Source organism: Notechis scutatus, chromosome 1 (assembly GCF_049901735.1).
Source record: "Notechis scutatus isolate UNSWTSFEM ecotype Mainland chromosome 1, rNotScu1.2, whole genome shotgun sequence".
Lineage (NCBI taxonomy): Eukaryota > Metazoa > Chordata > Lepidosauria > Squamata > Elapidae > Notechis > Notechis scutatus.
In genome coordinates, this window is record NC_142009.1 from 215034093 (window position 1) to 215060124 (window position 26032).

General features: G+C 39.1%; 1 protein-coding gene across 2 annotated transcripts in view; it reads right to left on the reverse strand.

The window, feature by feature from the left end:
• LOC113410743 (TGF-beta receptor type-2-like) overlaps positions 1-26032 on the reverse strand; it is a 56682-nt gene that overhangs the window by 28752 nt on the left and 1898 nt on the right. Inside the window, exon 2 of one of the 2 annotated variants that reach the window (XM_087950185.1) lies at positions 25073-25255. The exons of the other annotated variant lie outside the window; for it this stretch is intronic. The gene's annotated coding sequence lies outside the window, so the exon portion shown is untranslated. The remainder of the gene's footprint in view (positions 1-25072; positions 25256-26032) is intronic. 2 annotated transcript variants of the gene reach the window in all.

The window sequence follows — 26032 nt, forward strand, 5'->3', positions numbered from 1 at the left end:
GGATCCCATCCCTGTTTGCATGATACACTGAAATATAAACAACCTGTAGGAGCTTTTACAACATGCTAGAAGGTTAAGCGGGCTGTCAGTTCACATTCCTCATATAATGAATTATTCACAGTGAGCAAAGAATTCAGATGAGGTGGCCATACACTGTCGTATGGATAAATCATCTATTTGAATTCATCAATCCAAGTGATTACACATTAACTGCATTCACATATTGTTCTAAGCCATCACCTATCTAATAATGATTTATATACAACACTACATTTGACTAGATTTGCATTACATGCTAAATCATAAATACAGCTTTACAGCTTTTTAGGCGTTATGGCTGGTTTCACATGATATACCAAATCACACAATTAAACAAATCACTCTTAAGTTAAACCAATTTGTTAATTTAGTCACATATACTGTATAAATGGAGAAGGAGGCTGTATTTGTCTGTGGAAATACACACTGAACTTATTGAAATAGGTTGAGGGGTCATTGCAATTCAACATGTATGAAGAGTACCAATTACTGCCTGAAGGTAACACCTAACAAGACTTTTAGGCTTTGTTCACAGCACATCATTAACCAAATTGCCAGTAACCCAGACTGGGCTTTGACCATGCAGTCACAACCAACATCTTGACTCCTTGACACACAGACACACAATCCATTTTTGCAATGGAGCACCTTCTGGCCCCACATCTTTATTTTGCTTTATTCACATCTGAGAGGTTACTAAGTTTCTGGAGTCACACAACACAGCATGACTGGGGGACAGTGTTTTGATTCACTGAAGAGGCTGGAGTGATTCATTTCGTGTCCCCAATAGATACAGAAACCAGTATAAAATGCTGAATCTGGAAATGGCCATCGTAAGTGTGTTGCATAAAAGCCACTTTAGATTTGGCAGAGTGGGGTGTAAATTATCATCAGGCCCGCCCCTCTGAACCTCCATTTTGGCCTACAATGTGCCAGGCAAGGCCTAAATGGAGCACCATTTTGGCCTGTGGAGGCCGAAATGGAGCGTCAGGAGGCGCGCACAGATGAAAGGCTGGAGAAGAGACAGCTTGCTAGATCTTCACATGGTAATTGACCCGGTGTGGCAGGTTGGGTGGGTGGGAAAGCACTTGTGGGGAGCATGAGGTATTTCAGGGTCAGGGAGGCCTTGGGTGGTCTTAAGCAAATGGCCTGCTCCATCACTAGGACCCCCCCCCATGGTCTTCCCTACCCTGAAATACCTCATGTGTTAAGTTTGGAGAATAAGGAGACCAGACATCTGACCAGTGACTTCAACTCTTTAATAATAACAGGAATCAGAATGGAACAGAGCAAAGCTATGGGCAGCAGTAACCCTTTTATAGGGTTAGCTGCTACCTTATTAACCAATGAACTTGCAACAGGTTCAAACTATTAACCAATAAGAAGTATTCCCAAAGTGGCCAATCAGGGTCTAGTTCTGGCCCAATCCCAAGTTGTTGTACAAGGACCAATCAAGTCTGCAGGTTTTCAACCCCTGATTTGCATTTAGAATATCAACTTTTATTGATTCACAACATCATGTGCACTTAACAAGCTGCGCATTCGATTAATGAATGTGTGAGCGAAAGGAGGGAGTGATCGTGTTCAAGGTACTGGATTCACTCCCCCGCAACTCCTTGGGTTACAAATGTAATGGGTTGGCTCCATTACATTCAGAACTTGAGGACTACCTGCATTTCCTACCTCCAGTTTGGTGACCAGTAAGGTTTGATTTCAGCTTCTATAATCCTCAGCCAGTACCTGTTAACAGAGAATGATGGACATTCACGTTCAATATTTCTGAAGGGCACCATGTTGGAGAAGGCTGCTGTGTATGACATGGTGGGTGATTTCACATATTTGTCACCTTCAGAAACAACCTGTTTTGTTTTGTTTAAACATAGGCAAAAAGTAGAGAGTGTCAAGCAAAAATGAAGATATGGTAGGACCTAATTTGGCAGATAACACAGGAAGGCTTTCTTTCACACTAACATTGTTAATGATCCCACTCCATTCTGGCAGATTTCCCAGATCTGGGAAAGATCAAAAGAACTAAAACAACAGAGTTATGTCAAAGATCAAAACAAAGCATGAGAAGGGATGGGCTAAGCTTCCCAACTTTTTATATAAACTCTAGGATTTTCCTGATAGATGAAAAATGTGATTTTTAAACAGATTTCAGATCGTGACATTATGATCTTTTAATTTTGCCTTTTTGTCCAGTTAGGAATATTTGAATATTTTCAGTCATATGTGTGGAGAATACATATGGTACAAAGGCATGAAAGAAGTAAGTAAGCAAAACAAGATCCAGTTTCTGTCTGCCTCTCCCTCCCTCCCTCCCTCCCTCTCTCTCTCCCCACTGAAATTAAACATTCAGGTATTTAATATATTATTTTAGTATTCTCTCTCTCTGTCTCTGATCATTACATCAGAGAACTGAAAGTGGCCACTTAGGACCTCAAGACTAAAGGCTATTTAGGGCAGGGAGCTTTCCCAGACAGACAGCTGTTTAATCTCCATCAGAAAACACCCCACAAGGTACTTTTGGGTGACTCATGGATGGCTGAAGGTGTCTCTACAAACAAGAAATACCAGCAAGTAGACTTGTTCTTTGGGGCTTTCTAGAGAAGGAAAGAAAGGGAGATCACCAGAAGTCCTCTGAGGAGACCATAAAACAGTGGTCTCCCGAGAGTTTTGAATATCAGAACCTGAGGGAGATGACATCTTTGCTCTCAGCAGCAGTAGATCTTTTGATAAGGACACTAAGTCAGTCAAATTCACTTTTAATCACGTTTGGAAATGTTCAATTTAACCATATTATGGATATTAGAGACCTTCTAATCGGCAAGTTTAAGTTTGACATCTGTTGAGTTCCACCTTCATCTTTGAATGTAAGGAATTTTAAACAGTCTTAACAGTTTCAAATAGAGTAATATACAAATAGCAAAAAAAAAAAAAAAGGGTGGGGGGAAGCTACTTTTTTGATTGAAGAAAATTTCAAATGGACTAGGAGACCAGGGAGATTTGGAATATTATTTTTTCTGTAAGATTTGAAAAACTATATAATTAAATAATATATTCATGGGAAACAACTGGAATGGAACTAAAATAATGTTTGTAGGGGGTGTACATAAGCGCACCAACATGCCTACCGTCCCTGTCCTATTGTTTTTTCTTCTTATATGTATCCATTTCATGTATTCATAACTATGTTTATACTTATACCTGTTATCTTGTATTCACTTGACAAAATAAAATAAAATAAATAAATAAATATTAAGAACTGAAACTGGAAGGTTGCAAATGGACACTAGAGGGAACTAAAGGACCAGAAAATAATTAAAATGATTAAGTTGTTTACAATTTTTAACTTCTCTTACAGAATCCTTCAAAAAATTGAGTAAAATATTAATAAATATTTCTCAGAAATGATACAGATTTCAGTGGTTAAACTTTTACAGGATGAGGAGAAAAAATAAAAACAATTCTTACTTGACACAAACATCGAAGGCATAGAAGATAACAAAATCGAGATTACCAAAATAGGAATAAAAAAGACAAATCAAGAAGAGGATCTGGACATGGAACAGCTGCAACAAAAAATCCTGGCTCTTTACGGGATTTACAAAAGGGACTGGCAAAAGCTTTTAAGACTTCTTTTGACTGCCAAAAGTTAATGAAAGATCAAATCCTATGATGCTGTTTAAACTATTTAAAGGTCATGATTGTGAGAAGAACCAATAAGAATACAAAATTGGAATATCTGATCAAGGATAAAATCCTTGATAGTTCTTATAATTCCTAAAGGATCTTTTCTGAACCAAGACTGTAAAGATGATGATTTGGGGAGTGCATGTGGATATTATGGGAAGAAGAGTTTTTTAACTTGAAAATCTTAAAACAGGGTAAAAAGTATATTAGGGTTTTTTTTGGTTCTATTTTTAAAAATTGGTTTCTCTCCTGCACCTTCTAAGCTTTCCTTTTTTTTCTTTTTCTTTTCCTTCTAATTTAATTCACATTAGTTTTTACTTTGTTTATTACAAACTTCAACAAAATTATTAGAAAGAAAACCAACCCCAGTAAGGAAGCTCACTGCATTTCTGCCTAACTGATGCAACTTCTGAACTGTTTTTGGTGTTAGATAATTTTCCCTGAGATTCTATCACAGTCTGCCTTCTGTTTGAAAATATGTAAAATTGCTTGGTTGGTTACCTGTGGTAAAGTAAAATAATTTCCAAACAACCAGTCAGAAAAACTATTATTAAAAGTGGAATGGTTGATGGGTTTTTTTCAGTTTTAAAATGGTGCACAAACATCTGCAGGCAATTGGCTCCCTGAAAGTATTGAGGAGTACCAACAGTGTAGACTTTGCCAATTATTCAGCCTCCTGTTATTCCTCTTGTCATTAATGGAAAATAACTCGGAGGATTTGAGTTTTATGAAAATTTGGTTGGCGAGGAAGCCATTACTTCCTTTTCCAACAGCTAACTACAATCCAGGGGAGTGGCCTATCCAGCAAGAAAAAGGTATCAGTTATTCAATTGTTGTATTTTTGGCACATCACATTAAACCCAAAGGGGGAATAGAAAGGGGAATAGATGGATGCTATCTAATTAATAAGGAAGTTATAGTTTCAATGGGACTAGTAAACCAGTGTTTCAATTTCCAACATATTGTTGAACATTTATATTAAACATATAGTGAAACAATAGCATAGAGACTTGCTTAATGGTTGTTGGTTTTTGTTTTTTTTTGCAAGTTAAAATAACATTTCTTTTATGGTTTCAAAGAGAAGTTATCTAACAAGATCTTAGAGGAGATCCTTAAGGAAAGTTATGGCTAAAATTATGACTTGTGGAAAAGATTAATTAAAGAAAAAAATATTCTAAGGAAAAATGGAAAGACTGGGAATATACTACAGGCCTGAAGACTGCCAGTTAAATAGGCTTGGTGGGGGAAAAAGATAAGTTGTAAAAATTTCTGACTCATCCTAGCCCCCGTGATGGCGAACCTATGGCACGCGTGCCACCAGTGGCACGCTGAGCCATTTGTGCTGGCAAGCAAGCCGCAGGCAGTGCCAGATATGGACTGCCATTTGTTAGAAATGGTGTAGGGTCTCCCGCTTGGGAGATTGGACTAGATGACCTATAAGGTCCCTTCCAACTCTGATTATCTGTTATCTGTTAAACTTACCTCACTGTGCATGTGCGCGCCTCACAGCTGATTTTTGCCCTGTTTGAGGCCTTTTTTCAGCCTCCCAGAGGCTTGAGGTAAGCCTTTGCAGGCTGAAAAATAGGCCCGTTTCATCACTTCCTGTATTTCCGGAAATACTGGAAGTAACGAAACGGGCCCATTTTTCAGCCTGCAAAGTTTGCAGAAGCTTTCCTCAAACCTCTGGGAGGCCAAAATAGGCCTCAAATGGGCTGAAAATCAGCTGGGAGGCACAGTGCAGGTAAGGGAGCGGGAGATTGCACATGCATGTGCAGGGGGGTGGGGGGTGTGCACACTGCCTTCTGGGTGCTGGCATGCGCATGTGCACAAGCGTGCACACAATTTTTGGCACAGGAGCCCCAAAAGGTTAGCCACCACTAGGGGCAATGCTAGGGACAAAGCATTGTACAAATACAATTGTACAAGTGGTTCCTTACACCCCTCCTGAAATCACTTGTCAGAATGCTCAGGAAAAAAATGTAAACAAGAAATTGACTGACTTTCTGAAGAAAAACATTACATTCTCTCTGAGGTTAACAAACTCAATTTGCTAGTTTATCCCCTCAGTTAATAGTAGATGACAGCACTGACCAATCTTGCCTGGGCTTTGTAGCTGAATAGTCAGTTCCTTGGATGGAAGTTGAAAAAAAAGATCTTAGAAGACAGCAATGGCAAATCACTCCCCTATTGTTACCAGGAAACTACAGGAATATTTTCGGGAAAGTCACCAGGACTGAAGCTTGACCCAGAAGAATTTTTTAAATTATATTTAACCCATTTTATTGTGAGAAGCAGAAGCATTGCTACGGACCACTGAAAAATAAGTTTGAAAAAAAAAAACACTTTAAAAAAAAAAGCAGTTTCTTTTCCTTTCATCACTTGGGAAGCAGCTAATAATTATACCACAGAGAGATCTCACAGAATATGAAAAGGACCAACATTTTAAACGAAAGGCATTTGGCCATGCATGTAATGGTATAGGACTATAACTAAATTGGGGAAGGGGAGGGAAAGAGGGAGGGAAGGGAAGGGGAGGAAATGGGAGGGGAAGGGAATGGAGGGGAGGGGAGGAAGAGAAATCTGTCAAGGGCGGCATCCAGGGGGAACCAAGATGCCTATTACTGATATGGAACTGTCACTTGGAATAGATGAAATTCCTCCATTTTACAGTATTAGACAAGAATTTAAAAATTGATAATACAATTTTTACAATGATCAAAAGTCTGCCGTGAGAGGTCTGCTTGGTGATGGCCTTGATATTATGGGTACGCTGTTCCCAGAGCCTTCCTCACATTCTGAAAAGCACGGACCATGCTTTTTTCTTCCAGTGGACTATCAGCCACTAATCCAATGATGGCTGAGTAGCCATTCAAGGTTGTTTTGATTGCGGTGAGGGCAGCAGTTATGATTTCAAACATTTTAATTTTATTTTGGAAACCAACCACCACCTATATAAATGAGCAATGTAATCTTTTTTTAAATAAATAATAAAACTTATTCAACAATTGAAAAATCCTGGGATAGCATTATGCTTGGATCAGACAAAAGGTTGGATAACTGCTCAGCGTGAGATTCAAGATAACACTGGATTTGACAGTCCTCTGATCTGTTAACTTTCTATCACTTGTTACTGACCCTTGGGAGGTTACAAAAATATTTCCAGGTCCTAGAACAACTGGAATAAGATAGAATTTAGGGACTTAAAACCTTGAATGGTGATATATGGAGGTAGTTACCACTCTCTCTTTCAATCCAGTGAGGTCCTGCCAATGGGGATTCTTGCACAAGCTGCAAAGAAAACCAAGTCCCTGGTTCTGATTATCAGAGTCATTGAGGTGTTCCTCCAAACAATATCTATTATTTTCCATTATTTGACTCCTTACTGTTTTGAGAGAAGTCCTTTGTCCTGGCATGACACCAGCAGTAAGTCTCCCGCCCCACTTCCTGATGCCATATTTTGCATGACAGAAGAACCAGTGTTTGAAATAAATTGGTGAATTGGTGAATTCACATGAGTGTGTGCCTGTGTGTCACTTTGCAAGAAAGCTGATTCATGTTATTGTTAATTCCTTCTGTCTTCAATTTATTCTTGGAGAGTGAGTTGTACCTAATTAGCTTAGAGCTGATTCCATGTTTTCCTTTTTTTCCACTTTTTAAAAAGTTTTTATTTTGATGTGTTGTATTTACCTCAGCCACATCTGGAAGCTTTTTGAAAAAAGTTTGCTAGTACTTCAAATGCTTGTGCAGCTTTATAACATTATCTGCATATTAGCACTGAAAGAATTCATCTGGTTTTATTTTGGGCTAAGTTGAATGAAGTTAAACTGAGTTAATGGTTCAGGGACATAACGTTCTAATAGTAGGTTTAGCAACTTTCTTACTCTACTTTTTCATTAATTAACAACACATGTTCCATCACCAAAAAAAATTGCTTTCAAAAAAGATAATGTGGCTTTGCATCATTGCAGTATTCTTCCACTGAAAGTCTTTGAAAGAAGTGGAAATTTATTGGAAGGTAATTCTTTTAAAAAAAGCTTTCCTTAAGTCAATTCCTGGTGACAACATTTTTATTTTTATTCATCAGCTTATATACTGCTTCAATCACAAACTATTTACATCCATGAAGCTTCCTTGGCAAAAATGCAGAAATTGTTTGCCAATGCCATTTTCCAGAACTTTTTTTTAAAAAAATGTTCACATCTAGTCTTCAATCTTGGGATATTCTGGTGGTCTTCTATCCAACTGTTAACTGTCTGAATTGCTTTAGCACTTTTAAGATTACTCTCAAGGTTAGCTAACTCATGGTGATGCTCTCCCCATTTTGAGTCAAGATTCCAGTTCTAAGTGTACTTGGGTGAAATTTATCATTTTAGCGATAGCCTGGGAAATCAGCATATTGATTGAATGGCTGGATTAAGCAGCCCTAAACATGACCAGTCATGCCTTGGTCACTTCCCAGTTTGACTACTGCAATCTGTTCTATATGGGGCTGTCCTTGAAGGGTATCTAGAAACTTCAACTGGAGCAAATGCAGGGGCACAAGCAGTTATGTGTTTCTGGTAAAGCACATGTTACACCTCTGTTGCGCAAGCAGCATTGGCTACCAATTTGTTTCCAGGTTCAATTCAAGATGCAGCTGTTGACCTTTCAAGACCTCCCTGATTTCAACTGCCTGTCACATTAGATTTCCAAGAATGGCTATGTTACATAGGATGTTCCTACTGCACATCTAGGGAGCTACATTTGGTTGGCCTTAGAGGGAAGGCCTCTTCTGCTGTGGCGCCCGTATTGTGGAATCTTTTGCCCCCGCAGAAACTCTACTTAGATTTCTAGGAATGGAAAACAACCTGATGGCACATATTCAATCCATCAATCAATGACATCCCTGTTGGGGTGTGTGTGTGTGTGTATTCTTAGTTTATGAGGAATTACATTTGTGGGCTTGATCACCATGGTCCATTAGAGAACTGACTGGTTCCCTGGTTTCTCAGTCCCATTGGCCCACTCTTTAATGTAATTTTCAAATGGCCTCATTATCAACCATCAATATCAAGGGCCAACTCAATCTTCCAGTTGTTCTACACAAATGTATCTAGAAACGTTATAGCCAAGGGAAAATGTAACCATGGAGCAGGCTCTACACTTGGGATATATTTCTACCTGAAGACCATTAGAAAGAGTACAGCTGTGACAACTGCAAGGAATTGTCCATGTTGCTCAGCTGAATCCTTTCTCTCCATAAAGTTAGAAATGTATTAAAAGGAAGCAAGGAAGCATCCATCCACAATGATTGAAAGATATATACCACTCACACATCATTACAAAATCTCCAAAACCGTAAAGCCTACAAACTTGAAATTTGGCACGTATGTTCCTCTTGGCTTCTAGGTGCTCACTAAGAAAGGATTTTTCAAAATGACCACCAGAGCATTAGTATTTTGTATATTATTATTAACATGCTCTGATGCTAAGGAGTTCTACTCCCCCTTCCCCCCCTGAAAAGAAATCTGTTCCAAATACAAAACACAAGCAGAGGGAAGGAATTGCAATTTTAGTTTCACAGCATCAAGCAGCTTTAGTATAGAACAGTTGAGGTAAGCCATGCCCAGGCTCCTTGCTGTCTCCTCCTTGCTTACACAGAAAATACTGTTTCACTTTCCAAACAGCCCTCAACTCTCACACACTGACAAGACGCTAGCCAGATGAATACTGGTGGATGCTGGTAGGCAGAGGCAGAATTTCCCCCCCTTATTTTCCTCCTCAAAAACTAAGCCTGACCACACAGTTTTGTAGTGAAGCTCAGATATCCAACTAGTATTACATAGAATAAATATGAATATACAGACTTCAGAGAGTAATTAGGACTGCAGAAAAAACAATTACTATCAACCTGCCTTCAGTCGAGGACCTGTATACTGCACAAGTCAAAAAGAGGGCTGTGAAAATATTTACAGAACCCTCACATCCCAGACATAAACTGTTTCAACTCCTTCCCTCAAAACGACGCTATAGCACTGCACATCAGAACAACTAGACACAAGGACAGTTTTTCCCGAAAGCCATCACTCTGCTAAACAAATAATTCCCTCAACACTGTCCAACTATTTACAAAGTCTGCACTCCTATTACTATTAATCTTCTCATTGCTCCTTATCACCCATCCCCTCCCACTTATGACTGTATGACTGTAACTTTGTCACTTGTATCCTTACAATCTATATTGACTGTTTCCTATTGCTTATTGTATCCTATGACTATTATTAAGTGTTGTACCTTATGATTCTTGACTCTTGACAAATGTATCTTTTCTTTTATGTACACTGAAAGCATTTTCACCAAGACAAATTCCTTGTGTGTCCAATCACACTTGGCCAATAAATAATTCTATTCTATTCTATATGATTGAATATGATAGACTAGAGGATGCATTTTAGTTAACTGTATTGTAAGGATGCATGAAAACGTTTGATCTCATATTTTTTTTAATCCAAGGTGTTATCTAAAGCAGGGGTCCCCAACCACCGGGCCGCGGACCGGTACCGGGCCGTGGAGCACTCTTTACCGGGCCGCAAAGAAAAATTTTTTAAAAAAATGGCGGCTTTCTTCGCCTTCGGTGAATGCTGCTGGGATCGGGATCAAGGACACAAATGAAAGAAGGGGAGGGAGGAAGCAACCGAAGCCTGTCCTGCTCTCTGGCTCAGCTTTCTCAGTCGCTTTCTCGCTCCTCCTTCTTCCTCCAGGAAGAAACTGCTTAAAGAAGCCGGGCGGGTGGCTTTCCTGTCGCGCAGCTTCCCGAGCGCCGTTCACCCCCACCCGCCGCCCGCTCGCTCGCGGTTCAATCCACAGTGCTCCGTTCTGCCTGCCTGCCTGTCTGGTTGTTTGGGAGAAGCTTCGGCTGAGAATAATAACTATTCGCCTCTTTTATCAGCCGAAGCTGCTCCGAAGCGAAGAAGGCAGGCAGGCAGGCAGGTAGAATGGAGCACTGTGGATTGAACGCGAGCGGGCGGGCGGCGGGTGGGGTGAAACGGGCGCTTCGGGGAAGCTGTGGCGACAGGAAAGCCACCCCTCCCCGGCTTCTTGGGCTGCTGGAGGAGCGAGAGAGCGACTGAGAGAGGAACGAGGCAGACACCTGAGGGAGGGAGGGAGACACCTGAGGGATGGGGCTGAGGGAGGCAGGGCCGAGGCGCTCCCTGAACTTGGTGGTTTGCTGGCAGACGTTTATTACCCGACTAGGTAACAACATCAGATGTTACCTAGTCAGGTAATGAAACGTCTGCAAGCAAACTACCAAACTCGGATTCTTCCCTCCCCTCCCCTCCCCCCGGTCCTTGAAAAAATGTTTCTGCTTGAAACCGGTCCCTGGTACAAAAAGGTTGGGGACCACTGATCTAAAGGGAAGGGGAAGAGGATTCTCTCCCCTTCTCCAAGTTTTCAATATGTTTGAGTGTTCCTAATACAGATGTTGAAAGTATGGATGTTTCTTGTAGATTTCCTGGCTATTTTCTGCCTCAGCCCGACCCCAGCATAGGCTCTTCAAGCATTTGTTCTACACTGGCTTTCTGTTGAACATCTGTGATCACTTGCCCCAATCAGATCTTTTCTGGAAATAATTGTATTTCTATACCATGGGCTATAAATAAATCTGAAATGAAATTCAGTTAAGGATGTTGTGACTTTCAATTGTTTTACTTCAAATATCTGCACTGGTCTCTTCTGTGTTCCAGAGCAGATTAACCAGAGAGAGAGAAGGCTAGAAATGCCTCAAAAGAAAAATCAAGTGTTCCTACAAATTTGAAATACCCACCCAGATCCATTGCATCTCTAAAAGATGACTTCTTAAACAGGGCAGGAGGGGTAACTATCAATGGAGATGGAATTCAGACATTGTGTTAAAGCCACCAGTTACAAGTAATGATTTGTTGACTAAAACACAATGTCCAGGTTCCCCGCAAATGCTAAACAGTCAGGCGGATGCTTTTATTTTCTGTTTGGCGTGTTGAATGAGTTTAACTGCTGTGTCTACTGTGTGAAGAAAAGGTTGGTTCTGCTTGGCTGAAATTGAATAGCTGGGTTTCTTTGATGAGGAAGAAAGTACCTTGACCAAAACCAAAGTAATAAATATGTTTTCCTCAGGGATTAATTGAACAAATCCTGGCCAAGATATTGTGTTGCCTGAGATCGAGCAACCATCTGTGCCAGTAGTGGGATTCAATTTTTTTTACTACTGGTTCTGTGGGCGTGGCTTGGTGGGCATGGCAGGGGAAGGATACTGTAAAATCTGCATTCCCACCCCACTCCAGGGGAAAATTACTGCAAAATCCCATTCCCTCTCCACCCCACTAACCTGCTTTCCAGCTCCGTTCTCCTGTGCAGGGCATCAAAAGAAGACCCAGCCGATCAGCTGGGACTCGATGGGAGGCAGAGAATAGATGGGGGCAGGGTCAGTCAGAAGTAGTATTTGCCGGTTCTCCGAACTACTCAAAATTTCCACTACCGGTTCTCCAGAACTGGTCAGAACCTGCTGAATACCACCTCTGCCTCTGTGCCCTTCCCTGCCTCTTCTGTCATCATCCCCTTCACTGTCCTCTCTTGAAGGGCTATCCCATGGATAGCATTTGGTAATAATTCTGCCTTCAAGTTAGTCTGGCATGTATTACCTTTGGCCTTTATGGAAAAATACAAGGGATTATCAGATGAAGTTGATAACAGCCCCTTCTTGTCACAAATGTTGGGCAACCATCCATCATTGACCCTGGATTAAGAAATTCCCTGTATTAGAAACATTTTCCTTAAGGGAGAGGGTTGAGAAGAGGCATTCCACCCAAATCCTTCAATCCAACCCCCATAATCATCTAGTCTGAACTTAGCTTTGGCTTATTTGCTCATATTCAGCACTATTTAGCCATGGGAAGGCTCTTGGAAAGCCCAAACTTGAATTCACAGGAAAGAAGAAGTACAGCTAGGTGTCAGTAGCATATTGGTGGCATTTGCCACCTTTTGAATAGGACCCAGAGATGAAGAAGGCATCACCAAGCAATAACTCCTTCCTTCCACTTCTTCAGTATGTTAAAATGCAGTTAAAATTATTTAAATCTGCCAAGAGAATCCAAAGTAACAACACTGTTGCACTTTTCTTGTCTGTCTTGCAGTACAGCCAATACCGTCTCTGTCCAAATCCAATTCTGAATCCAGAGCGAGAAATAATAAAAAAATAATATCTTTTCTCAAAAAATGTTTGCAGGATTCCATTGAAAGATGCTGTTCCTTGTGTGAGAGCTTGAAAAAAGCATTTTGACAATTGGTTGGAATTCTGAATAAAATTTTATGTGACTGTTAGGTCAGAAAATTGGGTATACAAGTGGAAAAAGTTCTGGATAGATGCACATGGGTGAAGTAATTAGATGGTTGTTTCTGTTGCTGCTATATTATTGTTGTGCAAATGTCACTATCTAATCAACTGTATAATGATGCCGTGGATTCAGGTCCTGTCCAAGAACTAAATATTGGAAATCTCTTCACAAAATGTATACTCTTCCAACTAAAGGGATCTTGTGCAAAATTAGTGGTGTCAAGTCCAATGAAGTTTAAAAGGTCTGGAATCTGGTGAATCTTTTTGGTAATATAGCATGAGTTTCAGTGACAATCAATATGAAAAGTTATTTTTTCCTCTACCTTACCCTTTTGACTTTAATTTGTAAATCATAATATTTTGTTACTTTCTCCAGTTGTTTTCCAGCAGTTCAACTGCCTTCCAGTATTGGCACATCACACATTCTTCCTTTCTATAATAGTGTCTAGTTATTACATTCTGACTTGGCCTGTCAATATAAATTTTGACATCCCACAAAATTTAATTGCTTTTTGTAAAAACTCAAACACATTTTCAGACACATGCTCCCAATAGTTTTAGTTTTTGCAAACAATAAAGCCAAGTTTTCTACAAAAAATTCCAATGGACAATTCTTGCAATGTTATCACAGCATTGTTTATTGCCTGTTTGCACGATACAGCTACCAATGAGCTAATCTACAGAAGTTTTGCTGCTGTTGATGCTTTCTTGGGTTTTCTCCAAAAATAATTTCAAGATAGTTATATGACAGTCTCCATTTTATCTCTCCAACAATCCATGAAGTAGGCTGAGATGAGAGTGAGGGGCAGGCCCAGGGCCACCCAGGGTGTTTCCATGACTACAGATGGACTAGAATTTGAAACTTTGAATCTTATTTCAGTTCTTTAACCACTATATTACATCGGATCTCTATATTACATGTCTAGTATATTATAGATCCAGTATGAAAGATGAATGCTGGACAGTTGATTTTAAAGGGGTTGAGCTAAGTTTCATCCAACTGGAAAGAATTCAATATCAAGGGGAATAAATTCAGATCAGAAGCAGATTCAGCTATGAATATGTAAATAAATCAAGGTTTCTTCTTTCCTGGAATAGTGAGGCCTCATATTAAGTCTGTGAAGTTCCTCTGACAGAATTGATATATTAGACCTAAAGTATAATTTTAATTGACAGTAGGTTTCCTAAGTTATTTTCTGGGGAAAATTATACCTACTCATGTTTATCCCTGAAAGAATTTGATAGACGGTAAAGTGAGAAGCTGCTCAGTCCTAAGGCTGTCCATTTAGTTTACATTGTTTCATTAAAATGAAATGACTGTAAGTCTTCCAAAGCTTAACACAGATCCAGATGTAAATTTGCAAACTTGGACACACACACACACACACACACACACACACAAATGTGAAATGAGAGAAAGATTAAATGCAAACTTATGAAAATTTAGTTTCTGCTGCCTGTTTCTGCACAATTTGTGGCCATAAGTCCATGTGGGATGTTCCAGAAGCTTTGGTTCCTCCAGAGACTCTAAAGTTATTGACCAATTATTAATTTTAACACTGGAAAATCAACTCAGCCAAGATTACAAAGCTCCAAAAATTCTTTAGTGGTCTTACTGACCATATTTTTTTCTGGAACATTGAAAAAGAACCAAAAAAGACTGACTTTCCTATATCTTTTCCTATTAACAGAAAAAAACACTAGTTGAAAAAGTAAAAACTATGGGAATCTAAAAAGCAAACCATAGTATTCCCTGTGACAATTTACAGAACAATTAGACTTTAAACAAGCAGGATAGTAGGAATATTGACGTCTTCCAATCTTGGTGCTGAAAATACTGAGAATACCATGGTCCTGGTTAACCTAGAAAACAAACCAATAGATCCAATGCAGAGTTCGCACTGGAGGCACAAATGACCAGCTTCAAATTATTCCATTTCAGTTACGTTACGCAAAATTCCAACCCTATGGAAAGGCTCTAATTTGGAAAAAGTGGAAGGAAGAGAATAACCAGCACCAAGCTGATGAGCAATCTCTTGGAAGTCCTGAATAACAAGTTAAGGATAGATCATCATGAAGAAATTCCATCTATGTGACAGTGATGAATGTGGATTTAATTATATACCTGGGCCTGAATCTAGAGACTGAGAACAGTCCAGGTAATGTGTTTCTTCCTTCTGTTATTGCAGGCCCATCACCTTCTCAATGACTTTTCCTTTAAAAAAAAAAATGAAAATTGGAAACCAATTGATAGTTATCTAAAATTTCCAATTGAGCAATAGCTTCTCCTGAATGCACAACTATCTCATTCAAGGTAGAAAGTACTACCTCCCTCATTCACCCTCCCACTCAAGGACATCTTTGTCTTTGCTCTGACTCAGCCTTCCATTATGTTCCTGGAGGCGTTCATGAATCAGGAAGGGAAGGACTCTAGACTGCAGGGTAGTGAGACTGAGGTCTTGGAGAATTCTATCCCCTTCCTCGGGACCAGCAGGCTTCAACTCACCCTTCATAATGTTGCAAAATGAAGACTCTGTCATCTCTACTGGATCTGCACAGCAAGATCCAGGATATATCAAATATTAAGCGGGAGTCTCCTCCACTTACTCTAGAATCAAGATAAATGCAGTCTTATTCCCAGGTAAACGGATATGCATTATGGCAATCCAAGTAATAAATATTAGTGGTAATTAAGCCAACTTGGGGCTCTATAAAGCTCAAGTTTACTATAGTTTCCTCTCATAAATTGATTTGGGACCACGATTTTACTGAAGCATGAAAAAAAATCAGATTAGTGAACAAAGCAAATCCTTAAGAAAGTGGGAGAAGAGAAGTATTCATATACTAAAGAAATGAAAACCGAGAAGCATTTGACCCCTGGCCTGCTCTCAAACCTGCTGGTACTAGCAGAAACATTCCCACTGGCTTGGATTTATTTTTTTTAATGAAATCCAAGGAAATATTTCAAGATAAACATCAGAACGCAAATACTTGCACCCAGATACACGTTTAAGCAGGTACCATTAAATGAAAACAATTTATATAACCTTCAAGCTGTTCCAAATTGATATTTGCATGGCAAGTGGTGAAAAGAGTTCACATTTTACCTCGCCATCTCCAAATTATGCTTTACAAAGGATTTATGTGACTAAAAAAAAAAAAAATAGCAATTTTTTTTAAAGCTTTTAAACTATGTCCGAGATATAGAAGTCACCAAAACTTCCCAAATTTATGTCTTTAGTAACATAAAAGGAAAGACTCTTATTTTGGGTTGATGCTAGTCCCAGGATAAAGTCTCTCTCTCCCCCCCTCCCTCCCTCCCTCCCTCTCCCTCTCCCTCTCCACCCCTGTCTGTCTGTCTGTCTGTCTGTCTATCTATCTATCTATCTATCTATCTATCTATCTATCTATCTATTATCTATCTATCTATTATCTATCTATCTATCTATCATCTATCTATTATCTATCTCTATCTATCTATCTCTATCTATCTATCTATCTATCTATCTATCTATCTATCTATCATCTATCTATTATCTATCTCTATCTATCATCTATCTATCTATCTATCTATCTATCTATCTATCTATCTATTATCTATCTATCTATCTATCTATCTATCTATCTATCTATCTATCATCTATCATCTATCTATATCTATCTATCTCTATCTATCTATCTATCTATCTATCTATCTATCTATCTATCTATCTATCTATCTATCTATCTATTATCTATCTATCTATCTATCATCTATCTATTATCTATCTATCTATCTATCTATCTATCTATCTATCTATCTATCTATCATCTATCTATTATCTCTATCTATCTATCTATCTATCTATCTATCTATTATCATCTATCTATCTATCTATCTATCTATCTATCTATCTATCTATCTATCTATCTATCTATCTATCTATCTATCTATCTATCTATCATATCCATCCATCCATTTTTCTAACTATATCCAGTTTGTATTAATTTAGCAAGTGTTTTTACCATCCCATCATAATCAGCTTTACAACTAAATTTATTGAACAAAACAAGGTTTACTTTCCTTTTCTGCCTATCAGTATTTTAAATGTGGTGGTAACACATACAAACCATTTATGTACAATAAGGGGTTTTTGGGGATGTTATTAAGAATTTTTAGGCTGTGTCCTTATTGGGTCTCGCAACACCCTATGTCAGGGCTGTCAAACTTGCAGCCTGCGGGCAGGAGCAGCCCCGCCTTAAGTTATAAAAAAGCAAATAAAAAAGAAGTCGTTCTTACTGAGAACAGAAACCACAGCGTTAATTGCATGCATGGAATCACTTTTTCTTTTGCATTTGCATAATTTAGGCAGCAGCTGCCCTCTGCTGCCCTCCAGATATTTTGGACCAATTGTGCTATCAGGCCCAATCAGCATGGGGGAACAAGATTTGGGGGGGGAGTGTAATTCAAAATGTCTTCAAAGGCACCAAGTTGCCTAGCCTTAACTATTTTTGATTTATTGCAACCCACACTTACAACACTATTAAAAATATACCTATTTTGGCCTCTATTTAAGGTTTAGCTTTCTTTAGATGAGAGAGTACTTGGGACTTGTGGTAGCTAGTAATATTTATTTCATTTACATCTATATCAACTAAGCACATTGGAAGTGAACAGGCACTTCATCAGCAAGCAGCAGAACTGACAGCCCTGACTAGAATTCATAATATATTTAGGAATGGCTGAACGGTCCCCTGCCCACTCTTCATATCTGCTACATTATTATAAATACGGTCTGGCTTTGTGGATAGCCAATAAGCATGCAGGTAATCGTTCAGTGGGGTTGAACCAAATCCAATATTTGAAGTTAAATATGTTTATAGATTCGCCTTTTGGGGGAGAATACAAGGTGGCTCACATATAGGCCTTCTCACACAAATAACCCTGTGAGGTACCCCACAGGTGCTTTTTCTGGAGGCAACTGAACTTTCTTGTTTTTTCTTTGAAGACATTTCACTTCTCATTCAAGAAGTTTCTTCAGTTCTGATAGGATAGTGGGGAATGGAAGGATCAATCTTGCAAGGAATATAAATCTATCTGTCAGAGCTGAAGAAGCTTCTTGGATGAGAAGCAAAATGTCTTCAAAGAAAACAAACAAACAAAGAAGTCCAGTTGCCTCCTGAAAAAGCACCTCTAGGACAACCATGACCTGGATGACTGAGAATCTCTACAGACTTTTAACCCTGTGAAGTAGATTCTGATGAGAAAAACTGATAGCTCCACAGTCATCACATAAGCTCCATGGCTGAATAGCAACTTAATACTTTCAACTTCATAATCCTACAAGACAAGCACACTCCATCTGGAAGGAAATCTCATTGACCTCAGTAGAATGCATTTCGAATGAATGGATATTAAATTATCTATAAGGAAGGCTGAGCACTGAAGAATTGATGCTTTCAAACTATGATGTCAGAGAAGACTCTTGAGAGTCCCTTGGACTGCAAAGAGATCCAAACAGTCGATCCTAAAGGAAATCAACCCTGACTATTGTTTGGAAGGACAGAGACTGAAGCTGAAGCATAAATACTTTGGCCACCAAAGAAGAAGAGAGCACTCCTTGGAAAAGACCCTGATGTTGGAAAGATGGGGAAAAAAACGAAGGCAAAAGGAGAAAGGGACAGCAGAAGATGAGATGGTTAGATAGTGTCATCGACGTAATGAACACGAATTTGAGCAAACTCTGAGAGACAGTGGAGGACTGGCATGCTGTGGTCCATGGAGTCACAAAAAAATTGGACATGACTGAACAAAAACACACCAAATGATGTATTATAGAAACTGATTTTTTTTCAAGTGGAAATCTGACCTGGAGACTTAAGCTGCCTAGAGTTTCTTTGCTCTGCAGAAGATATAGATCTGGGTGAGAAAGGATTCCAAAGAGCAACATAAAGAGATCTAGCCTTATCTTTGGAACAGGAAATATGGCAGAAATGTTATGTATTACAGTATATAACATATGAGAGATGAGGGCTTGTGCTCTGTTTTAAATGCAAATCGGTTCCTGCTGATTTAGTTGAATTGCCTGGGAAGTGTTTGGAAATTTTTGCAAGCGCTCCATTGACCATCTGGGGGAACTTTGACGAGCCAACATAGAGACGTCAGAGCAAGGCAGCTGCTGTAACTCAGAGATCCAGTTCTGTGATCCAATAAGCTAAGTGTTTTTGCAACTTGTTTTGTTACAGTGATGAACCTTATTCTTAGAAATGCCACTAACTTTGAAGAAATGAAGAGAGGGGTTTAACGATCTTTAACAGCAACAACAACAAAAACAGATCGATTCAGGAGCAACCATATTTCTGCATCCGATTCAGTTTTCAGCTGATGCCATTTCTATCTTCCAGAAATTTTAAATTATATCTTAATGTTAATAATTAATTCAATTGATCAGTTTAATTGGTCCACTGTTTCTATGCAAATAGAGTTTCTTGTATGCTCCTCTCCCAACCTGCATCTCTCAATGTGTCTCCTGCCCAATTCCTAGCAGATTCTGAGAAGTCATAGAAGGACTGGGGAGGAAGGAGAATTCTACCCAGTTCTCTAGCTCTGAAAGAATGTATTGTAATCTCAAAAAGTACAACTGTTAGAGGCATTATCTACAGATATGTCATATGCATTAACTACAGAGAGTCTGGACAAATACATTCTGTCCTTTGTAACATAGAAGGAAAGAATCTTATTTTGGGTTGATGCAGTGAGCTGGTGCCAGGATAGACAGAGTCTCCTCTCTCTCTCTCTCTCTCTCTCTCTCTCTCTCTCTCTTCTCTCTCCCCCTTCCTCTCCCCCTCCCCCTCTCTCCCAAAGTGTATACAATTTTACAGCAATTCTCCAGCTCTGAAGGAACATAATCTCAAAAACCACAACTTCAAAGCCATTAGTGCTATTATAATAAACTGTTTCATGTGTATTTCTTTCAGTTGATACTAGTTTAGATTTCTTGCTATAATGGCTTTATCCTAAAAAGGAAATTATGTGCTTGATTTAGATCTACATGGGGCGGAAGAGTAAGGTATTATCTTAATCCAGTTGTTGGGTCCTACAATTAGTCTTTGATTCATGATACCAAGCTTTTGTTTGTTATTGTACATAAGAATCAATGCATACACAGCAATGTATATGCAAATCTTAGGCTGAAAATCCATTTCTATATCCTTTTATCTGGAAGTAAACTAGCTCTAGGTCATGCATAAGTACTGTTCTATTCTCAATGTAGAATACCTGATATTATGCCATTTCCCATACAAAGCTGTCTGACTGATGAGATTTCAATAGAGAACTTCCTTACTGTGGCACTTTTATGAAAGTAATCCTATTCTGTACAACCACTAATTCTGAAAACATCTTGCTTTAGAAATAAAGCTTGTTCCATTTTTATTTATTTTTATTTAGGCACATACTCAAAACCATTTTGCTCATCCTGCTTGTTTTGATTCATTTTGCTTTGCTTTATTTTATTTTTTTCCAGTCAGATTTATGTGTCCCTAAAATATTTGGGTTCATTCTGGCCTTCTATGCTGAAGACTCGGAACAACTAGTTAGCTGATCACAGTGATAATATTAAAAACCATAGCAATAACAAAGAACAAGCAAACAAACATGATTAAGTCTTCCAGCAAGAATAAAAGGCATCCACAATTTGGAGATAGTTCAATATTCCATCTATTTATCCCATGTTCTCCAGAACAGCCAGCTGTTACAAAAACTTAACAAGAAAGAGACAGTCTTGATATCTGAGAGAAAGTTGCCCTGAAGGAGCCAGGGTGGGTGGGGGGTTATATTATTGAAAAGACATGAGACTACTTAAGGTAGACTTCCATCTGCAGAGAGACTCTTAACATACCTTCTCTTGCTCAACGTATCAGATTCCACTCATAGCAGGCAAGCTCTGAGATAATAATTCCCTTGGCAACTTCAAGGCTTGTGGACTTCAGCTCCCAGAATTCTTCAGCCAACTATGCTGGCTGGGGAATTGTGGGAGATAGTCCACAAGTCTTAAACTTGCCAAGTTTGGAGACCCCCTGCCCTAAACCATAGAAGACTTTAAAGATGGTGCTCACCATCCTGAATCGCATCAGAATTATCAGTAAAAGTCTGCTTCTGGTCGCTTATAGAGTTCTGGATGACTGTGTACCTCCTGTGATGAAGTCAGAAGACTAGAAATAGGAATCGGTCTCTGATTTCCAATTTACCTTTTCTGAAGGAAGCCTGGTCTTTGCATCCTGCCATATATCTCTCTGTCACCAGAACCTCAATTTTTCATCCTCCTCTCTACTTCTCTCTACTTTCTCCTCCCTTCCTCCCTCAGGACAATTAACAATGAGATGCACCACACTCTTCTGCATCTACCAGGCTTCCATTCAAATCCCAAAATATGACACTCTTTCAGTGGCTGCTCTTGATTGTGTCACTCTATAGGTATCTCAATAGCCATTCACATCACTTCTCACTAACACCCCTTACCTATATAGCTCCCCAAAACATCCTATCCAACTAGCCTCTGTCTCACCCATTCTGTACTTACTTAGGCCTCAAAGAAGCCTATCCTCAATTACTGTTTCTCATTTGAGGGACAGTTTCAATCACTATAGTTTTTTTCCTGTTTCTGCAACCTTTCTCCCTCTTCCTCATCAATTCCTTTGGCCTTAGACAGGTTTCCTGCTGTTCTCTACAACTGCTTACAACTTTATGGTGGCTTGCTTGCAGGCATGCTATTGCAATGTTGGCTTCCTTTTTGGAACTCACCCTGGCTGAAAACACCTGGCATTGCAGCCACAGCTGTTGGAACACCTAAGATGTCTCCCTGTTAGTGCTGCATCGACTGTAAATGATGTTCCTCCACCACCACTAACAACTTGGTGCCCCTCACTACCTCCAGAAGATCTTACCAGGCTTTGTCTTTATATGGCTTTCCATTGCCTCAGTTTCTCTCTGCCAACCATCTCTTAGCAAGATCTGCAGCCAACTGCTTCAGGATTTCAGCCCATATCGCAATTCCTGGCTCTCTCAAACTATCTCTGTGTTCTCATATTGTTTGTCTTTCTTCCATCCAATGTTCCATCTCTCTCCTCACATGCCTAACTACTCAAATCCAATAAAAATGGTTCATTAGTAGGGAAACCCTACCCCTGCTCCCTTGCTTTTTCCCTAACGAGTTTCATTTCACCCAGATAAACATATATCCCTTTACTCAGTGCCACGTTAAAACATAAAAAAAATATTCTTTCACTGTTCAGAGCCACTAAATTGTACACGTATGTGTTAATGTTAAATATTTGATATATTGTATACCCATGAAAAACATCTCCTACTCAGTGCCACAGGACTAAAAAGATGTATAAAGGATTGTTTAACTATTTGGTGGTCCAAGATTGTATTGTAACCCTATACATTACCTAGTCAGATATAAGTCCTACTAGTAAATGATGAACTGCTCCAGCTAGCTGCTTATATAATAGTTTATAAAAACTTAAAACATATTCAGATGAAATTTCATTATAGTCCTTCAGAAGCCAAAGCCTCCAAAGCTTCCAAATTTGAGAAATACAGTGCTGACTGAAAAAAATGCACTTGGTTTTGATTCCTGGCTTTCAAGTAAAAGGATTTGAAGAACTCTGCATGTAAACATTGGATCTTTTTGGACTTTACTAACATAACACAAGCAAAACATATGCAAAATGCAAACATATAAATGAAAAGTGTTATATAAGACTGTTGTTTTGAATTTTTAAATATCTACTTAAATGAAATTTAAATATCATTTTTCATTTGACATAGTCTGAGTTATTTCTGCAGGAAACATAATCAAAGATCTCGAATTAGCTTCTTTTTCATTTTTTTAAAATAGCATCAACAAACCCTGGAGCTGGATGCTACCTAGTTTTGCTTCTTGAAAGTGCTATTTCCCAATAGCAATTAAACACAATTGCCCCAAAACCAAAGATTAAATCACAGGTGATCGATGAAAAGATGGTTGAACAAATGGGGAGAGTAAAGGAGGCTGATGGAAGTGCCATTATGATCACCAATGAAGAAAAGCAAATCTCTAATGACTTTTGTGAACTCCATATAAGAGATGGAAGCCATGATGTCCTTCGTACAGAAAGGAAATCCTGTTGTGCTGAGTTGGGCTTCTGCAACCTTGAGTTTGTTACAATGAGGTGCTAAATAAACCGGGAATTTTTCCTGATAGCTACTTCCTCCTAGTGAAGAACAGACCTGCTTTGTACAATCCTGATTTGCCTTAGTGACTAAACCCCAACCAAATGGCTTCACAAAACACATCAAACCATAAATAACATGGTTTATTTGGTTTAACTTACTGTGATGCATTAACCTATAATGGGCAGAAACAACTAAGCCATGTTCCTGATGCAACTTCCTCATCAAGTATAAGAGAAATAAATATATTATGGGAATAATCAACATGGTGTCCTTTGGCTATTTTAGAACAGAATTCACACAAGTGTTTTGCTCTTGCCAGCTTCCTCGGATTGACAGATTGAGAGCAGTTGGCTTCATGCCCAAAGTGGGACTAGGATTCACACTCCCTCAGTTTCTGTTGTAAATCTTAACCACTGCACCAAAGTGGCTCTCAATTTTATTGTTCCTTTTTTTTCTGTTTAATCAGATCCAATACTTGGAAACTGCCTGGACAAGTCCCTGCAATTTTCTAGGCAACGTTTTTCAGAAATGGCATTGCCTCTTTCCTAGGACTGAGAGAAAGTGACTGGCCCAAAATCACTCAGCTGGCTTTGTGCCTCCACTCATCTACAAAGGGATGCATTCAATTCAGGGGATTGAATATGTCAAGTACACTGATTCAATGCCCCTAGTTCTTTCAAAGTTTTCTGCTAGAAGAACCTCAATAATCCACATCTCCTTGGTTTGGGGAGAACTAGATAATTTTCTTTTTGTGAAATGGATTGAAGACAATGGTGGTGGTGATGATAATACTAGTGTGTAGGGGAGGGGCAGATTATGATAACGATGGTAGAAGAAGAAGAAGAAAAGCATGTGCTCAATGGAGAGCAACCCAAAGACTTTGTTCCTGTACATCTGGTGAGAATATTCCTCAGCATTTTCCAGTGATTCTGGAAAGATGCCCATTTGCAAATTAAAGACAGAAATTAAAGTTCTGGAGGCTTAGCTGATCTTATATGATTGCCTGTTCTATATATCTGGTTTGCTGCCGAGATTGAATTGATTATCCATCTGCTAGAGACATAGCCTCTCATCCAAAGTTTACCTAAATGCGAAACATTTCAGATATGAATAAAATTACTGCTTATTTTTATTGGTATTAATAGTGTGTTTATTTGATTGATTGATTTGATTTGTGTGCTGCTGCCCATGGTATAAAACACAATTGTGGACAGCTTGCAAGAAACATAAAAGCAACAATCCTAAGTGCCTGACTCACTATATGCAGCCCATCTATCCATACAATCCTCAGGCTCCAAGCTTTCCCATACATGTGGGGAAGAAAACAACTTTTTATGGCTTTTTGAAAGGGTAAAGAGGTGAGGGGTTTGCTGGATCTCAGGAAGAAAGTTCTTCAGTAGGGCAGGAGGTACTACACCCTTCCCAGGTCCCATTGGATAGCAACATTTAAGGACAATAATAATGGGATGTGGCTTGATATAGTGGGCAGTAGGAATAACCTGGAGGAGCCTTAAGATGAAGTGCAACCAAGATAATAGTCAGATAAAAGATATTGAGTTCAAGGAAGAAATGTAATTTGAGAAAGGATCTCAGACTTGACCTTCCCTAATTCTCACAAAGGCAAAGACAGGGAGGGGATAACCATACTCAGACTTTTGTTAGTCCTTGTTTAGCAACCAATTTAGCAATAGCAACAGCACTTTGACTTATATACCACTTTACAGCCCTCCCTAAACAGTTTACAGAGTCAGCATATTGATCCCAACAATCTGGGTTCTCATTTTACCCACCTCGGAAAGATGGAAGGCTGAGTCAACCGTGAGCCTGGTGAGATTCGATCTGCCAAATTGCAGGCAGCCAGCAGGCAGCAGAAGTAACCTGCAGTACTGCATACTAACTACTGTGCCATCACGGCTCTTAACTGACATTTGGTTACTAATTACAGTTTCTGTAAACCCAAAGTGTTGAGTGCTCTGTTTGGAAGACAATAAACTCAAGTTAAATAACTGCATATGAATGATCCAGAAAGTGGTGTTGTGTATTGGTGATGGTGGTGCCCTAGTTTACCTGGATTTATTTTTACTTTATGCAAACCGAGCTGTTGAATTTAATTTGGCTTACATTTTATATTCAAGAAAGCCGGTGAGCATGAAGATGCCGATGACCAGCATTCAGCCACGCCTAGGATCTCACTGAAACTAATGGGAAAGATTTGAACTATTCTCCTCTTTTACCTTTAGTCTCTGCAAATAGATGTGCATAGGTCCTGTTTGACAACCTATTCCTGTGCACAGTTCTATGTACTGAGTTCTGCAGACCTGCAGATAAGCTTCAGGGCTTGTAATCTTAACTCAGGTTAGCTGTTTCTAGCTGCTGATACCCATGAGTTATATTGGACCTTCTTTTAATTCCTAAAAGAGCTAAGTAGGAGTGATGCAACATTTCTTGGCAAAAGTTGCACAAAATCCTATAAAATACATCTCTTCCTTTCTGCTCTGCATCCTATTTTCTGAACTTCCAGTTTAGCCTCAATCAGAGACATTCTCCTACAGCAGCCTCCCCCACTGGTGTCCTCATGTGGACTTAATTCCTCTAGCTCCTCAGACATATGGATATGATAGGAACTGCAACGCTACACATCTCTAATCTGATTTTTTTGGAAGGCTGTTTTAGTGGAAATAAATTAAAAAAAACACCCGTATCCAACTTCTAGTTGTCATCTCTAGCACATTAAAAGATATGTGTTTGTC